The sequence below is a fragment of the Macaca fascicularis genome, chromosome 14, assembly GCF_037993035.2.
Source record: "Macaca fascicularis isolate 582-1 chromosome 14, T2T-MFA8v1.1".
NCBI lineage: Eukaryota > Metazoa > Chordata > Mammalia > Primates > Cercopithecidae > Macaca > Macaca fascicularis.
Window position 1 is genome coordinate 22,103,438 of NC_088388.1, and position 18,091 is coordinate 22,121,528.

The 18,091-nt window shown below is 39.3% G+C and overlaps 1 protein-coding gene and 1 pseudogene across 6 annotated transcripts in view; both read right to left on the reverse strand.

Moving 5' to 3' along the window:
- The window catches only part of HSD17B12 (hydroxysteroid 17-beta dehydrogenase 12), a 278,867-nt gene that overhangs the window by 107,666 nt on the left and 153,110 nt on the right, over positions 1-18,091 (reverse strand). The window lies entirely within an intron of this gene.
- LOC135967020 (prohibitin 1 pseudogene) lies at positions 8,033-10,411 on the reverse strand (annotated as a pseudogene).

Genomic DNA, 18,091 nt, shown 5'->3' on the forward strand with positions numbered 1-18,091 from the left:
CACCTGTAATCCCAGTACTTTGGGAGGCCCAGGCGGGCGGATCATGAGGTCAGGAGATCGAGACCATCCTGGCTAACAAGGTGAAACCCCATCTCTACTAAAAATACAAAAAGTTAGCCAGGCTTGGTGGCGGGCGCCAGTAGTCCCAGCCGCTTGGGAGGCTGAGGCAGGAGAATGGAGTGAACCCAGGAGGCGGAGGTTGCAGTGAGCCGAGGTCGCGCCACTGCACTCCAGCCTGGGCGACACAGCGAGACTCTGTCTCAAAAAAAAAGAAAATTCCTCAGTTACGTTCAATAATTTTTTATTTTTATAAAATAATAGTGTGATTTTCACTATTTTAAAATTAAACTATATTATCTGGGGAGTCAATTCATCATCATAAATTTTAGAAAGGTAAACCAAAGCATAACATCTCAAATCAAAAGTCTATTGATAGCTGCTTCTGGGGGATTAGGGAAAGATGGGAAAGAGATTACTTCTTATCATTATTTTAACTCTTTGCATTTTTTTAACCATGTACATGTACTGCATTTTTTTTTAAGTCCTTTGCTACTATGAATAGAAAAATGGTGTAAACTGAGCCAGCAAACTCATCTACTCCAATTTCCCAAAATCAGGGTAGTATTGCTTAAATCAGTGTTTCTCAAGGCCACTTAAGTTTTCTTAAAACTGATTTTTTTTTCTTAAAATTTAATAGAAAACTTGATTACTTAATTACTGTTTAATTACTACTTTTAAAGGACCATCAGTTTCAATTAACATAGACTATTAGTATAAAAAACATATGAATGTCAAACTTGAAAAATATTAATCAATGTGGTACCTAAGATCATCTCTTGGTTGATCTTTGGGAAACACTGATCTAAACACTCCCACCCTTATAATACCAATTTTCAATGAAAACCAAATAAAACAAAGACCAGTTCCAAGTCATCCAAATCAGAAGTACTGCTTGTTTTATTGTGGTTTCTTAAAATGAAAAAACTAAGCATTCACAGCAACACTGAAATGATAAGATACAATATGCAAAAACTACCCTGGGGATGCCATCCTTCATGTGTTAAATGCACATCTGGACCAGATCCTGCTGGTTGCCTTCCTTAATACCCATTCTACCCTTCTTCCTTTGCAGGAGAATACTGATTTTTAACCCAGCATATTGTGGCCTGGAATAAAGACTTATATTCCAACCTCCCTACCAGCTAGCAGCAGCCATATGATTAATTTCAGGGAACAACATGAAATAAGGTTGTGAAGGACTTTGAAAAAGGTTGCTTAATGGAAGCTGACTTGGCAGAGAGAGGCCCCTTTTGCCCTTCATCTAGCGAGTTCTGAAGTGATGGCTGTAGCTGCAGCAGTCTCTTGAACCATGAAGTAATCTTAGGGTTGAAGCCATGGGCTAAGATAATGGAACAGAATCATAGGAATCAAGGTCCCTGATAACACTACTGAATTACCACACCATTTTAAAATCCCAATCATTTCTTCTTTTACTGTTTATCATAAGGAATCAAACATATACAAAAGTTCCAGTCTTTAAAGTGGGTGAAAAATAAATTTCTGTCTTATTAAAGTAACTATGATAGGCCCAGAAAAGCAAGTGTAAACTGTCAATAAAATAAATTATGAAAACAAAATAATATTCACATCATTATAAGAATATTTGCTCAAGGCATGTCACTGATGTCATCCAGTTAATTCTCACAACTACTACCCCAATCTACGCTATCATCCCAAACACAAGGACTTGTGCGAGGAATCTTTCATCCCTCCTCACTCAATTCATGCTATGCACAGTTAAAAATTATCTTTCTCAAACACCATTTTTTCCCTGCCAAGAAGTTACATTTCCCTTTTGCCAACTATATAAAAACTGAAACACAAATTCATTCACTTCTTCCCATTGCTACCACCAAGAGCTACCATCATTCATCTCCTATAAGAACTACTGTTAACAGCCAGCATTCACCTGGTCCCGTTCTTACTCCTCTCCAATTCATTCTCTATATTGTAGCCAAAACAATCACTCCAAAGTGCAAATCTGATCTTCACTTCCCTGCCTAAAACCTGACACTGGCTTCCCACTCCCCTCATTCTTTATAAGGGCTTCCATGAGCTGACCTTACTCCTACCACTTTCCTCCTTCCGCTCAAGCATTCCCCAGTTGTGCTGAAATTTTTCCAGTTCCTCCAAGGTAACATGCTTTCTCTTCGCAAATGTTCCCTACACCTCCAACGTACCCTCTGCTATGGTTTTAATGTGTCCCTTCCAAGAGTCAGGTGTTGAAACTTAAGGGCCAATGTGACAGTGGTAAGAAGTGGAGACATGAAGAGGTGATTAGGCCATGAGATCTCCTCCCTAATGAGTGGAATTAAGCCCCTTACAAAAGAATCTTCATGAAGTGTTCCTTCAGCCATCTCGCCTTTCTGCCTTTTGCCCTGTGAGGACACAGCATTCCAAGGATGCAGCAACAAGGTGCCATCCTGGAAGCACACAGTATCCCTCTCCAGACAACTGAACCTGCAGGCACCTTGATCTTGGACTTCCTGGCACACAAAACCGTGAGAAAATACATTTCTGTTCTTTATGTATTTTATTACAGCAGCACAATGAACTAAAACACACTTCTAGCTGTGTTTCCCTCCCATCCTTGAGGTTTTCCAATTAAACCATCCAATTAAACCATTAAGCCTTCCTTGACCTGTAGACTAACTTAGAACCTCATACAGAAATCTCTGCCCCACAGTACTCTGCACTCCCCCTTTGTGAAAGCTGATCATGCCAGCTGGGTCATTCTTGTCATACCTGACTGAAACAGAGACAAGAATCCAGGGGGAAAAGTCCTTAGGGTACAAAACATTGCTCCAAGAATGTAATTCTCTGCCAGCCTGACTGCTGAACCTGCTGGTTGTAACCTGACAGCAGTTTTATCTATGCTTGCTGCAACTCTAGAACTAATTTTGTCCATAGCAGTTGCTCACCAATCAGGACTTGCCACTTCCCCAAACCCTTACCCAAAGCCAGTGAACTTTCTCAAAGAGCAATAGGTAACATTCTCCTTTTTATAAAACCTCTAGTTTTCTCTTTTTGCTTTGGAGAAAGTGCTTTTGGTTCATGCTGGAGATCTCTGCTTTGCAAACTGATATTGCCAATAAAACTCTCTTTCCTACTATCTAGCCATCCTGGTGGTCCTTTGGACAACATCGTCATGACATTCATCACACAAGATTCCGTAAGAGCAGAGTCTGCCTGGGTCATCACAGTCTAACTGCTAGCACAGAACCTGGCAAAAAGCAGGTGATTAATGAGGTTTTACTGTATGAATGGATGAGTGAATGAATGAAGGGAGATTATAAAAGGAAAACTAACCTTTTATGACCCTACCCACTGCTTTTTCCCCACCTTATTTAGAAATAATTACACAACCCCTACACTCTTCAGCCTCCTCTCAATGTCAAGAATCAATTATATAAAAGTGAGATTTTCAAGAAATTCACATTTCTTGAAATTTTAAATTAAATTTTCAAGAAATTTAACATAAATGTTATGATAAATCTGTAGATTTGCACTTTCACAGAATTCTGAGGCTGTCCTTGAAAAGTAGTGATTTTCGGGGAACACCACACACTGGGGCCTGTTGGAGGGGGAGAGGGTGGGGGAGGGAGAGTATCAGGAAGAATAGCTAATGGACACTGGGCTTAATACCTAGGTGACAGGATGACCTGTGCAGCAAACCTCCATGGCACACGTTTACCTATGTAACAAACCTGCACATCCTGCACATGGACCCCTGAACTTAAAAGTCGAAGAAAAAAACAAGAGAAAAGTGATGATTTTCAGTGCTAGAGAGAACTACTTCACTCATAATGTGCCAGTGAAACATGTGAGAACATGTTAAATTACCAAAGTAGTGACAGTTCTTTTTTTTTTTTTTTTTGAGATAGAGTCTGGCTGTGTCACCCAGGCAATCTCTGCCCACTGGAAGCTCCGCCTCCCAGGTTCACGCCATTCTCCCGCTTCAGCCTCCCGACTAGCTGGGACTACAGGCGCCCGCCACCACGCCTGGTTAATTTTTTGAATTTTTAGTAGAGACAGGGTTTCACCATGTTAGTCAGGATGGTCTTGATCTCCTGACCTTATGATCCGCTCGCCTCGGCCTCCCAAAGTGATGGGATTACAGGCGTGAGCCATCCCTGGCCTGACAGTTCATATTCTTGTCTCTAAGATTTGCTTCTTCATTTAACACTGGTGTCCTCAGATTCCATTTTGCTATGAAATACACGGATAAGTTAGGGTAGTTTTTAACAATACACAGAAAAAAGCTATATGGTATCACCCAGAACCATGTGGGTTGGGACAGTACAGATGACAGTCACGGGTAGCACTATAAGGTAGAGGAAGAAAAGAAGGAAAGGAGAAAAAGGAAGATTTTTTTTAAAAAGGCTTATGTCTTCATATACAAATATAACACCAGAACCCAAATTTACAAGCCTTTGAGAAGATGGAAACCGACAACTATAAAGAATAGACCAACTTGGCATCCAGAAGCGTCTAGCTTGCTACAGATTATATAAAATACTGGCAACTGACCAGGGCTCCACTTCCAGATTTTATACAGTCAACAAAAATACTTTAGTTTGTGTAGGTTAAAAATATTCTACTCTTTTTGTCCTCAACTTGCTAGGAACAGATATTTTTAGTAAGAACCCAATCAACCTTATCAAAATCAAACATCAAAAATAGACTAGAGCAACACTGGAAGCAAACTCACTATTTTTAGCTCTTCTGCCTATTCCCTGCCACTACCCACAAAATTCTGACTGTAAAGTCCGTGCCTAAGAGCTTAGTTATTCCAAGCAGTTTCCTTCTTGTGACCCCCTTTTTCCCCCCGAAAACCTGAATGCAGAAAACACTCGATTGATTAAAGATTAATACTGCCGCAATCCATGACAGCTGCCTTTCCTCTGAGGGTTTTGGGAGGAGGGTGGTAGGAATAGAAAATGATAGAGAGCTTGCATCAGTATTCCTCTTGGGAATCTATTACATGGAAAGAAAATTGCTATTTCAATCCCCTTTTGTTGCTAAAAATAGCAGTCTCAATTGATTCAGGCAAACAGTGTAGGGGCTTAGCAGTGCTGAATTTAGAAACCACAGAAGTCCCTGAGAGCAAATGCTAACGTAGTCTTAACACACACCAGCTCATATTTGACAAAGAACAAAGAAGAGAAGCATGCAGGGTGCAAGTTAATAAAACAGCAGCAACTTCCTCCATTTTTATTAAAGACAAACAGTGAAAGCGATGCAATATAAGACCACTCTAACTTGTTCTCCTAATCATATTATAAAAATAATTTTACAGAAAAATATTAGTTTATGCATACACCCAGATATTGTGGGCATTTTCCAAAACCCCATGGTATGAGGAAGCACACGTCTTTCTTCAAGAACAGTAGATTGCTATAGAAAGAAAATGCCCAGTTTACAAATGTCCTGTCCCAATATAGAGTCCCCTTTTTCCCACTGAGTCCTTTCAGGTTCCCCACTAAGCAGCCCTCTCTTCGACTCTTTACTCCCCTTATTTTGACCCAACCAGACACTGGAGACTGTTCTACTTGCCACTTAAAAAACTGGCAAACCCAAACAACAATAACAAAAATTCAAAGCATCTATAGGTCCAGAACAGAAAAACAAACAAACAAACCAACAAACAAAAACTGTGAAAAGCAAGACTTGCTTAAGGCAGTTGCTCCCCTGGGCCAACTTCCAGGCAAGGAATTCTTTCTGGTGGCACCATAACCCCAAAATGGCTTCTGCCTGATTTTTTCACTTTATTTGGTTAACTAAAACCCCTTCCAAATAATGATTCATTTTGGTTAATGCCACATCCTCTTTAAAAATGCAAACCCATGTATAAGAATTAAAAGGTGATCAATCTTTATGCCTCAGTGTGATCTAACTGATTCAAACTACTTTGTGGCTTCCTTTGGGAATACCCAAAATGTGGGAGTAACATTTGAATCACAGAGCCTGGTAAGTCACCACAATGGAAAGGCTTTTGCTATTTTAGTGCAAATACAATATGAGAAGTGGTGAAGAACATGGACACTAAAATCAAACCAGCAAGGTTCAAGTGTAGATTCAAATCCCAACTCTGCCACCTCTATTTAACTTCTGTGGCTAGTTAATTTCTAGCAATAGTTAACCACTATTGTCTTGGTTTCTTCATTTGTAAAGTGAATACAATATTATCTGTCCCATAGAGTCATTGTAAAGATTCGATTGGGCTGGGCGTGGTGGCTCACGCCTGTAATCCCAGCACTTTGGGAGGCCGAGATGGGCAGATTACGAGGTCAGGAGATTGAGACCATCCTGGCTAACACGGTGAAACCCTGTCTCTGCTAAAAATACAAAAAAATTAGCCAGGCATGGTGGTAGGTGCCTGTAGTCCCAGCTACTCGGGAGGCTGAGGCAGGAGAACGGTGTGAACCCGGAGCTTGCAGTGAGCCAAGATTGTGCCACTGCACTCCAGCCTGGGTGACAGAGTGAGGCTCCATCTCAAAAAAAAAAAAAAAAAAAAGATTCAATTAAATGTTAATAGTAGCACCCACCATACTGGACTCCTTGCAAATTAAATGGAACAATGTATGTAATGTATTTAGCATGAGACCTGGCACATAAGAAATTCTCAATAAATGTTAGCAATTAGACAAGGTGTGCTAGAAAGTAGAGGGGATACAGAAGGCAGAGAAAAAGCTAACTAAGGTCAGCTATGAAACTACAGCAACAAAAGAAAAAGTAGGGAAAACAGACTTCGTCAAAACTAAAATTTTTTTTGTACATCAAAAGATATTATAAGAGAATGAAAAGACAACTGATATGGTTTGGCTCTGTGTCCCCACCCAAACTCATCTCCAATTATAATCCCCATATGTTAGGGGAGAGTCCTGGTAGTAGGTGACTGGATCATGGGGCAGTTCCCTCATGCTGTTCTCATGATAGTGAGTTATCAGGAGGTCTGATGGTTTAAAAGCATGTGGCAGTTCCCTCCTCGATCTCTCTCCTGCCGCCATGTAAGACATGCCTTGCTTCCCCTTCGCCTTCCACCATGATTATAAGTTTCCCGAGCTGTCCCCAGCCATGCAGAACTGTGAGTCAATTAAACCTCCTTTCTTTATAAATGACCCAGTTTCAGGTAGTTCTTTACAGCAGTGTGAAAACAGACTAATGCAACAACCCACACATAGAATGAGAGAAAACATTTGCAAATCATCTATATAATAAAGGCTTAGTATACAGAAAATATAAAGAATTTGTACACCTCAGTAACAAAAAGACGACCCAATTTTAAAATTGGGCAAAGGACTTGAATAGACATTTATCCACAGAGGATATACAAATGGCCAACAGGCATAAGAAAAAAGCTCGACATTATTAGGGAAATGCAAATCAAAACTACAGTGACACACTAGGTTGACTGTAATTTTTAAAAATGTAAATTAAGTGTTGGTGAGGATGTGGGGAAATTAAAGCCCTTGTACATTGCTAGTAGAAATGTAAAATGGTGCAGCCACTGAGGGAAACAGGTTGGGAGTTCCTCAAAAAGATCCACAGAATTACCAAATGACCTGGCAATTCCACTCCTAGGTATATAGCCCCCTAAACTGAAAACCTGTATTCAAAGAGAAACTTGTATATGAATGTTCCTAACAGCACCACTGCCAATAGCCAAAAGGTAGAAACAACTCAAATGTCCAACAAATAATGGCTGAATAAACAAAGTGTAGTATATCTATATAATGGAATATTATTCAGCCACAAAAAGGGATTAAGTACTGATACATGCTACAATGTGGATGAACCTTATATATAAACATCATGCTAAATGAAAGAAGCCAGACACAAAAGGTCATCACTGTATTCTATTTACATGAAACATCGAGAATAAATAGGTAAGTCCATAGAGAAAGAAAGCAGATTAGCAATTGCCAGGGACTGTGCAAGGCAGGATAGAGAGTGCTTAGTGGATATGGTGTTTCCTTTTGGGGTGATAGAAATGCCTTGAAACTAGATAGAGGTGAAAGTTGCACAATAGTGTGAATGTACTAAAGCCCCCTGAATCGTACACTGCAAAGTGGCTAATGGTTAATTTTATGTAATGAGAATTTTACTTGAATTTCTGAAGTGATTTTACCTTTATTTCCTTCACTTTAAGTCAATCATGAAATTTCACAGTGATTTCTAGGGTGGGGGCAGAAGGAGGGCAGTGTTAAGAATCATCGGAGCTGTGGCCCAGTTGGCCCGTGGAGATGCAGGCAGGGTGGGCCCTCACTGGGGTAGCTGGAGGGGCATGGACTGCCCTGCTGGCAGGTAGGTGATGTTCCGAGAGCGAGAGCTGGTACACGATGTCCTCCACAGCTTCCAGCTCACACAGCTCGATCAGGCTGTCCCCTGCGGTGGCCAGTGAGTTGGTGATCAGCTCGGCTGCCTTGGAATCGCCCTCAGCAGACATGATGGCCGCCTTTTTCTGCTGCTCAGACTTTTCCACCACATATCTGGCCCTCTCTGCTTCCTGCTGAGCCACCTTTTTGGCTTCCATGGCTTCTGTGAACTCCTTCCTGAAAGTCAGATGTGTCAAGAACACATAGTCCAGGATGAACCCAAAGGTGGCTGCTCGCTCCGTAAGGTCATCACTCACCTGCCTAGAGACCAGCTCTCTCTGGGTGATTAGTTCTCCAGCATCAAAGTGTGCCACCACTGACTTGAGGATCTTGGTAGTGATGGGCAGCAGCACACGCTCGTCATAGTCCTCTCCGATGCTAGTGAAGATGTGAGGAAGCTGGCTAGCGACAGGCCGGAAGAGGATGCGCAGTGTGATGTTGACAATCTGTAAATCTTTGCTACCAGTGATGACTGGCGCATTACATGGTCGAGAATGACAAAGATAATTGGTTTCCGTACCCATGGGATGAGAAAGTGAGTCCCTTCCTCTACCACAATGTCCTGTACTCCATGGAATTGGTCAAAGATGACAGCTCTGTGCCCAGCATCCACATTATATAAGGCAGAGTTTACCACACCTCCTGCAATGGCTAAGGCCAGGCCAAACTTGCCAATGGACTCAAACACTTTGGCAGCGATGTTTTCTTCTGCTGGGCCCTCTCACACCTGCTTCCACTCTGACCTCCATGTGAATTCCCCCTAAACCTCTTTTTAAAAGTTACTAAAGATTAGCTTTTTATCAAAGGCTAGAAAAGGAAAGGAACAGAAATTGCTGTTTTGCTTGGTGTATCATTCCTTGAATTTGGGAAGTAAAACTAATCAATATATCACTCAATTTACACTACAGAATACAGAGAAACCTAAGTTTTGGCTGCTTCTATGGGTAGAACAGCCTTTTAAAATTTAAATCTAAATGTATCAAGTGCCTAACAGGTGCCAAACACAGTAGCAGATACTTTACAATGTCTGTTTTAATGGTCCCAACACTCTATGAGGTACAATCAGTAGTTGCCCAAACAACCCTAGGAGGGTGGTAGATAATAAGACCTGATTAAAGCATCTAATTTAACAGATGAAGTGACAATCTCAGAGAGGTTAAATGACTTGTCACTCATCACATCATAATCTGATCACCACAACATAAACCCAACGACACAATACAATATTTCTTTATAAACTAGGAACTACCTATAACAGACACATTTAGCAATAATGCACTGTGCATACACAAATACTCCAAAGAGTGGATTCCGTATTAATCTGATAATGCTGAATCCAACTTTATTTTTCATTATCTTTAACCAACATTTTAATTTCAAACGGTCCACCTGGTATTTCCCAAATATAACATGCCAGGGAATCAGTTTCATATTGTACTCAAGTCACTCTTCACCACTGAGAATGACATTTTTCTTTATTCCCCATTCCCATCAGCCACTTTTTAAATAACCTGAGGCTAGGCATTGTGGCTTACATCTGTAATCCCAGCACTTTGAGAGGCCAAGGCAAGAGGATTGCCTGAGCCAGGAGGTTGAGGTTGCAGTGAACTATGATCATGTCATTGCACTCCAGCCTGGGCAACTGAGACTGCCAATTAATTAATTAATTAATAACTTGAAGTTCAACTGAGTGCAGTGGCTCACATCTATAATCCCAAGCACTCTGAGAGGCCAACGCAGAAGGATCACTTGAGACCAGGAGTTCAAGACCAGCCTGGGCAACAGCAAGACCCTGTCTCTACAAAAAATAAAAAAGGTTAGCTAAGCATGCTGGCATATGCCTATGGTCCCAGCTATTCTAGAGGCCGAGGAAGGAGGATTCCTTGGGCCCAAGAGTTAAGAGGTAGCAGTGAGTTATGACGAGACCACACAGCACTTCATCCTAGATGACAGAGGCCCTGTCTCTAAAAAAAAAAAAGATCCACCACTGACTGCAACCAATAGCCTGACTGCTGCCCCCTCATTTTGCAGTTTCAATGAAACAACTAACCAGCAGCATTTCTTCCTGATAAGAGATCACCAACCAGGGAGTGTGTATAGTCCATTCTCACGCTGCTGATAAAGACATACCCAAGACTGGGTAATTTATAAAGGAAAGAGATTTCATTGACTCACAGTTCAGCATGGCTGGGGAGGCCTCAGGAAACTTATAACCATGGCAGAAGGGGAAGCAAACACATCCTTCTTTCACATGGTGGCAGCAAGAAGAAGTACAGAGCAAGGGCAGAGGAGAGCCCCTTATAAAACCATCAGATCTCATGACAACTCACTATCAGGAGAACAGCATGGAGGTAACTGCCCCCATGATTCAATTACCTCCCACCAGGTCCCTCCCACCCCATAAGGGGATTATGGGAACTACAATTAAAGATGAGATTTAGGTAGGGGGGACACAGCCAAACCATACAGAGTGGTTCTGGCCAGTCTGCAGAGGAAGCACAGTAAACATTTTCATGTGCTCTGCTTCATCTTTTGATGTCAGAAGACCAAAAACTCCACCCTGAGATCATGCTAATGCTGCCATTCTTTGGACATGGGTTCCATGCCATGGAAAGGTCTGAAGCTCAATTGCACATGGGCACATTTTCTCCTTCCATGAATATTCATGATGCCTCCTAGAGCTTACTGAACATACGTATTTGGCCACTCTGCCCAGCATAAATTCCTGTTCCCTTTGCCCCTCCCTGGAAGTGTCTGTTTCCGACTTCTGGTGGGAGGCTTTGCTTCCCAGCCTGTCAGGATGACCACCCTGCAGGCTGCAACCACTTACGAGAAATAAAGCTCTCCTTTCCAAATTTATGACCCTTTTCATTCTTCAGCTGACATGATTACATTAAAGATCTCCTTAGCTTATAAACAGTATGCAAACACACCAGTAGGACAATAGCGTCTACTACACAAGTGCCTTTGAAATACTGTATATAATTCAGGTTTAATAAAAGTGAAAGAGGTATAATGAGATCTACCTGGTAATTTCACTAGTTAACTTATCTTCAGTGGTCCACATTTATATCCACCAGGATAGATAAACATAAGGGAAGATCTAGTGTAGATTATTTGATTTATTTCAACCTAATTCATCCAGTTTAAGATTTTAGGCTGGGCGCGGTGGGTCACACCTGTAATCCCAGCACTTTGGGAGGCTGAGGCGGGCAGATCACCTGAGGTCAGGAGTTCAAGACCAGCCTGGCCAACATGGCGAAACCCTGTCTCAACTAAAAATACAAAAATCAGCTGGGCGGGGTGGTGCGCACCTGTAATCTCAGCTACTTGGGAGGCTGAGACAGGAGAATTGCTTGAACCCAGGAGGCAGAGGTTGCAGTGAGCCAAGATCACGCCACTGCACTCCAGCCTGGGTGACAGAGCAAGACTCTGTCTCAAAAAAAAAACAAAAAAAAAATGATTTTAATAATATTCTTCATATAAGAAGTGGGTAAATTCTCCAAAAACAGAGACCCTGGATTTTATTCACTCTGTCTCACCTCACTAAGAGATTTAGAAATGAGATTTAGAGAGCTATTCTCCTTTTAAGCCATCATGCTTATCACGGTAACACTATAATAAAGTTTGGGCCAGAGTCTCCTGGTGAATAATTACCTCTTCTTTAAGGATTAAATATATCTTAAAGGCACGTGTTTAAACATACTAATGCTGAGGCCCAGCACACTCCTAGGTACTTTACAACTAGGAGAAATCAAGTCAATTTACTTGTCATGCCTGACTCAGGCCTGGTCAAGAACTTCAAAACAGTCTTACCAAAAGATAGTTTAATAAACAATTTATTCATCTTGAAGACTGAAATAAATAATGGTAGCATCAACAACAAATGCGAGAAAAGAAAGGCAGAACGCTCATCTATTCTCAACTAATTTTTTTTTCTCATCCCTGAGAAGTCAAAACCATGGAAGCTCAACACAATTCCTTCTTGTTATACAACATCCAGCTGGATCCTCTTTCTACTTTTTGGTAAACCCCTAGACTGCCAATAAAATGATGTTAAACAACTTAATGACTAATAGACTTTTCAAAACGAACACTCAGTGAAATTCACTTCCAACTAAATCTTTTTAAAGGGGTTTCATATAATCCAACACAATTTTTCTCAGTTACAGAGATTATACGCTACATAAAATAGTGGTGGATTGACCAATAGTCAGAAAATCTATTTTCTGGTCCTGGTTCTGCTAGTTAAATCAACCTAGACAAGTGGTTGATATTTCTGAGACTTAGTTTCAGCATCTTTACAATGTAGTTGCAAACTAAATGAATACCCAAGACCCTATGAGTCCACGACTACGATGAATATAAAATCACAGTAATGACTTCTCTCATCTTTAATTTCTTAAAAAAAAAAACAAAAACCCACACATCCACAAGTTTTAGGAACAGTATAAGTCAAGTTAGAGCTGTGATTTAAAATAATAAGCCTACAGTTGGCTCATCTTCAAAAATTTAAAATAGAAAGTACATGAATAACTGAATTAAAAGAAAAACACTTTTTATTATTTTTACCTTCTCTCCCACAGACTTTTAACAAGAAAAGAAGAAACCTTGAGGCTAGTTTCTATGACTTTTATTTCTTCTGTGAACCCATAGGTGGAAGTGCTAAAGACTGGTGAAATAACTTTCTGTTTATCATTTGAAGTTTGTTTTATTCAACTTCTTAGCTAAGCTACCCTTTCAGATGCAGCGGATGGGCAGCAGGTACAGCTGACTGTGAGCTTCACGGAATCAAAGAAAGCATACTTTCCTCCCTTCAAGAAGCTACCTCTCATAAGTAGAACTTTTAATAAAAGTCTGATTTAAATGTCCTTTTATGTACTTTTCAGTGATTTCATTTACTTACTTACATGGCTTTTTATTCTACCAACGCATCATAGAAATTTCCTGGTCTCCAGCAAAAGTTTAAATGTAAATTATTTAACAAAGTTTCACTGTCTGGACTAGAGCTCAAAGAGAGAAAAAACAACTTCTCTGATGTCTAAAGTTATAGTTGTGCTGTTACTGACCTACTCACATACTTTGCAATTAATTAATTAAAAAATTAATACCATCTGCTATTTAGCATTTTGAAAACACCTTCAATCCATCACAAGATTAGGACACTACTAAACATATAAACTTAGTATCTTATTAAATTCTATTAGATGTACAATAGTCCTCGTTTTACTTAAATTGTCATTGATCTTTAAGATAAAAGGACATCTGAAACAATTCTTTAAATGTCGTAACTTTCTATGCCGTTTGCTGGCCCTTGCTAACTTACTACTCTATTGTCTTTCCCTTTTAGTTTGTCAGAATGAAAAAGATCTTTAAGATGCTGGTATGTGGCAGCACTGTTTACAATACCAACATTGCAACCATAAGGGGCCACTAAATACATTATAATATGTAATTATAGAGCATATATAGCACATATAATAGCATATAGATATAGTATATAATTGTGGTGCATACTAATCTTTTATACCCATATCTGTATCTATATTATATAGCATATCTATATTACATATTATAGCATATCAATACAACAGAACACAATACAGTTATCAAAAATTATGGCACCAAAGAAGGGTGACTGGCAGTGAAAACTGTCTATGATACACAGCCCAGTGAAGAAACAATGGATTATTTTTAAAATTAACAAAAATTAACTATTTTTGTTTTAACAATGTTTATTTCTCCAGAAGATCTTTAATTGAAATTTCTAAGGATCATCACCTAATGATGAGTCAAAAGAAGCTTACCAATAATCTAGTTCATAAATAATCCAATTCCCAGATACAGTGGGAGGAGTAACAAGTACAGTAACCATTTTTTGTATTGGGAAAAAAATGTAAAGAATCTAAAAGAGCCACAGACCAAAAAGTTGATGGTAGTTACCTCTAGGTAGAGGAATATAAGTAATTTTTCTTTTCTTTTCTTTTCTTTACTTAGCAGAATTTTCTAATTTTTCTATAAGTAAATATATTTCTTGTATAATGTTTTTATAGTTTAAAATTCAAATAAAATTCTATTCTGTATATTAGTTAAACAGAATTGGGCCGGGTCCGATGGCTCATGCCTATAATCCCAGCACTTTGGGAGGCCGAGGCGGGCGAATCACCTGAGGTCAGGAGTTTGAGACCAGAACGGCCAACATGGTGAAACCCCGTCTCTACTAAGAATACAAAAATTAACTGGGCGTTGTTGCAGGCATCTGTAATCCCAGCTACTTGGAAGGCTGAGGCAGGAGAACTGCTGAACCCAAGAGGCGGAGGTTGCAGTGAGTGGAGACTGTGCCACTGCACTCCAGCCTAAGTGACAGAGTGAGATTCAGTCTCAAAAAAAAAAAAAAAAAAAAAAACAGAGTTACACTATGCAAGCCCCCATGTGGTTACTGCCACAATTGAGATGTCTGCTTAATTCAGTTAGCATGTAAAGCCTAGGACAGAAAAACACATAAACTCAAGTTTTCTAGAAATGAAACAAACAAAAAAGGACCAAACCTACTCTACCACCTCGGGAGAAAGGGGAGGCCACTGCCCACTATACATTACTGGCATAGTTCATCTCTCCCAACCTGAGATCAAGAAGTACACTGGCAAAGCAGAGGGAAAAAGCTCTGATTAAAAACCAAAATGGATTAAAGGGTAGAAAGAGGGTGCATTATTGTGGTTTTTTTCCTACTGCTTTACCATAACACCAAGTACTTGGAGAAGGAGAGTTGTAAAACTCAGCATTAAGAGATGGTGGTTTGTCCTATGATGGGAATTTATATCAACAAAATGCCTTATAAGCCAGGTAGGGTGATGTGTGCCTATAATCCCAGCTACTCAGGAGGCTGAGGCAGGAAGATCAGTTGAGACCAGGAATTCAAGACCAGCCTGGGCAATACAGCAAGACTCTATTAAAAAAAAAAAAAAAAAAAAAAAAAAAAGCCTTATATTCATGAGTTATTTTTTAGCATGCTCAAGATTCAAACAGAATCAAAGTTCATACAAAGTTCCCTCTAAACTGGGACTTCCCTGAAACCTTCTAAACTCAAGATTTTATTTAAATATAACACAGCCACCTTTGGTTAGTTAGCTGATCCCAATAACATAAGAGTAGCTTGGGAAACACCTAATGAAAATCACAAGGACTGCTGTAATATTTTACATAGAATATTGTCTGATGGAATCTAACATTCCTTCTGACAAGGGCTACTCAGTCTAACAGCACCAGCAAGGCCACATTCAGTTTCAGGAGGCCTCTTGGCCTGTGATGCCTCAGTCCTTTCTATCATATGCTATCTGACTATATAATTGTCTCCTTCACTGAAAATGAGCATAATGTTGTACCATGACTGAATCCTTAATATAAAGTGTATTTAAGTAAGTTCACCCTTTATGTGATAACTCTGGTCTCACATTTATACTACATAAATAACATGTATTCTTTGAATTATTACCTAAAGCAAACTTTCCCAATTAACGGAAGCCTTCAAAATTTTTTTAGAATGCAAGTACTCTCCATGTCCCCCTGGCCTCCACTTTGGTTATTTTTATAAATTTATATTTTCTTACACCACGTTTTAAGAGTGGACCATACTTGTATTTTGACAGGGCTGGCAGCTTCTAATTAGAGATAGAATGTGTACATGAATACAGACAGAAATTTTAATAGGCAGCACATATCATAATATTTGTTCTATAAGAGCTATTTAGACACAACCTAAATGTGCTTGAGAATTTGGTCCATTTGAAAGCTCATGTTGAAATTGGAAAATTCTTCTTTCATTTAAGAGATAACCAAGTAAAGAAACAAACAACAAAAGACACTCTCCTTATGAGAAAAGGATTCTAATGGTCCCTGCTGGGTAAGATATCTGCATGATGCTTAGCATCGGAAAGCCTGTCTCTGAAATATGATAAAGCTCTGGACCTAATCTCATCTAATGGTAAAATTCTGCCAGAGTTGTGGAAATTGTGGGTAACTGTGTTTAGATGAGCCATCTCAAGCCCTTACTAACGCTCTCAATTTCTCCTTTCTTCCTTTGCTCGGGCTTTAGGGGTTCAACCTACTTATATTCCCTGACCATTTCCTCACCCACTCTATCCCCTGGACTATGGAATGAGAGGCTATCTCTCCAGCTACTTCTTCTCTTATTGTCCTTAGAGACAAATAAACCTGGCCAAGTTACCAAACTATCTAAATTTACTTATCTGTAAAATGAGAATAGTATTAGTACTTAACTCAGAGATTAGGATATGAATACCAAATCCTTAGACTAGTGTGATACATAATTAGCATTATGTAAGCGTCAGCCCATATGCTTTTATTATCGTTAGTATTAAGTATTTAGAACAACGTTTGATTTATAAGCACTACTACATATTACTATCACTATTAAGTACTTGATTGTTAACTGTTACATAAAGTGAAAATAACATGAAATGTTTTACTTTAGAAATCTTAGAAAAATCTTGCATTCATGGCTCCTGACTACTTGATGACCAACAAAGCACTGTTGCCAAAACTGCATTTTGAGATGGCTCAAAATGGCTCCTCCATTGTTCTCATATCTGTTCCTCTGTTGTGTCTTTCTCTCACCTAGCCTCATTTATTCAAACTCTGTTGTTCCCTTATGGCCTAACTTAAATGGGCCCTCCTTCACAAAGCTTTCTATGAAGCCCATCTTCTAACACAGTAATAACTTACTATTTTCATATTACATTGTTTTGTTTGTTTTTGCCTCTCTCCCCAATTAGAATGTAAGCTTCATGAGGACAGGAATAACTGCATTTTGTTAGTGGATGAATCTTTGTGCCTAGAACAGTACCTGGCATATAGATTATCGATAAAAATTGTTGAATAATTAATATTCAATCTGGTCTATGTCAGACTTGTTAGATTAATAAATCCTTATCTGTTTAAGCCACCATAGTTGTTATTCTGTTACTTACAGCTGAAGACATTCCTGATATTAAAGCATTATAGAATATGCACAGAATATTTATTATCCCCATCATTGTTATTCCTGTTATTATTAATTAACCAGCATTTATTATGTGCTTACCATGTGCTAGGCATGATGTTCAGTATTTTTAGCAGCTTGTTAAATAAGCATCATCTTTTTTAACCTTTACAGTAATTTCTGAGGTACATACCAATTTTATAGATGAAGAAACTGAGGCTCAGAAAAGCTGAACAGTTTGCTCACGGTAACAAAACTAGGAAATGACTAGCATAAACTATAAACGCAAATTTCTGCCTCCAGTACCTATACTCTTACCTAGTATGCTGTACTGCCATGTCTGTGAAATATACATAGAAGTATTTTCCTCTTAAAATAACTATAAGCTCTACAAGTCAGAAGTCCTATTCTCCAAGCCATGGTATCCACCAAGGCAATTAATATTTTGGGCCCTCAAGTAACTACTCAGTAAATATTTGTTGCAGAGATAGACAAGTGAATACCAATCCTGCTCTGGGAATCTGAGTTTTTATAAAAATAAGACATGAATATACACTGTTTAAAAATTAATTTACTGTATTCACAAGTATGTGCCCCTAGTTTCTCTTGATTGCAGGAATTTTTCCTTCTGTTTTGGTTATATTTGTCACTCAGG